This window comes from Neolamprologus multifasciatus, chromosome 19 (genome assembly GCF_963576455.1).
Source record: "Neolamprologus multifasciatus chromosome 19, fNeoMul1.2, whole genome shotgun sequence".
Lineage (NCBI taxonomy): Eukaryota > Metazoa > Chordata > Actinopteri > Cichliformes > Cichlidae > Neolamprologus > Neolamprologus multifasciatus.
The window spans coordinates 10,145,773-10,147,235 of record NC_140457.1 but is presented as its reverse complement, the minus strand read 5'-3'; the positions used below and the strand labels follow the sequence as shown (position 1 = coordinate 10,147,235).

Genomic DNA, 1,463 nt, shown 5'->3' with positions numbered 1-1,463 from the left:
AAGTATTCAACTGAGGAGAGGGCAGAGCATAGGTTTATTTTATAAACATTCAGTCTATATTAACAATATACGAAACCGTAAAATAAAACCATAATCTTAGTCTGAAACTGTTGATGTCACAAGTGGGATTTGAACCCTCACTTCCAGGAAAGTGTTTTTATTTTTTTTTTTAATTTATTTTATCGTGTCACAACCCGCCTCAAAGTGTCTCAATCGGGACACGATCTTTCTGAGGATAACATGTAAACTTCACATAGATACAGATAAAGCAACAGCGACTTTTACATCTTAAATATATCAGTAAACAGTCGGGAAAGAGCGCTAAAATAAGATGCCAAGAGTGACACTGTGCAGCTGTCTACTTTACGTTAGCATAATGATATTGGCTAGGCTAGACAGTCCAGTGACTCATTGAGGGATTAGTTTAATAGGGTTACAAATGTAGCATTATAAGGCACAGGTCTGGTACGGAAATGCACTTCAGGCCTTATCAGACTTTACCTGTTTGTTTTCAGAGATTAGAAAAGCAAGTGACAAAAGGTAACACCTAGCTAAACTTTAGCAATGGTATGATGAAACTAAGCACCTCGCAGATTTGTAAAGACAACTCGGGCGAGGAATTCACCCTATAGCAATTAGCTTCCCTATAGACAATTAATGTCTATTACCTGTCAAAAAGTCCTGAGAATTACTCACAGTTCACTGATGAATGCACTCTAGGGACTCTTGTTCAAACCGTCTCACCCTGTCTGTCAAGCTAGTTACTACGTTCGCCGTTAGCACGTACCGCAGACAACTTAATAGCAGCTACTTCACAATTTCGCTGATAACTACTACGATTCTACAAGAGTAAAACTGGAAAGACACGTCATCTAACCAAGGCTAGATTGTGTCTGTTGCAATGCTAGGTGTGACGCGCCAGGCAATCAATCAATCAGTGAGGGAAGCAGCTGTCAAGTTCTTCAATGAAAATCATCTTACTTGTTGTAATGGATATTTAGCTGCCTGCTAATGACAGAGAAGATTTCTGATTTGAGTACAGCGCCTTCACAGTGGGATGAATTGTTGTTGTTAGTAGCACAATATACAATAACACAATCATAAGTGTGTAGATTGCTATGATCGACTTTAAAACATGGTCTAGCTATTTCTGAATATAAGTCAGGATGGCCGAGCGGTCTAAGGCGCTGCGTTCAGGTCGCAGTCTCCCCTGGAGGCGTGGGTTCGAATCCCACTTCTGACAATAACCTTTTTACATTTTTTTTGATACAAGAATCTGGTTTTATTTCACCGTTTTGTTTATGATTAATGCTGACTGACTGTGAAGGTTCTCAGTCATTAATGCTGACTGACTGCTTGTTTGTGGCCCATAGAATCAACCTACACTGACAAGCTAAAGTACTGGTTTTGATTCAGTGACCTTAATGACTCTGTTATTTAGTGTTAAGAGACAGGGATTTTTT

At 39.3% G+C, this 1,463-nt stretch overlaps 1 non-coding gene across 1 annotated transcript; it reads left to right on the top strand.

Moving 5' to 3' along the window:
* The first annotated feature begins 1,160 nt into the window (after positions 1–1,160).
* Positions 1,161–1,243, top strand: trnal-cag (transfer RNA leucine (anticodon CAG)). Its single transcript has one exon. It is a non-coding gene; the product is annotated as a tRNA-Leu (tRNA).
* Positions 1,244–1,463: the final 220 nt, after the last annotated feature.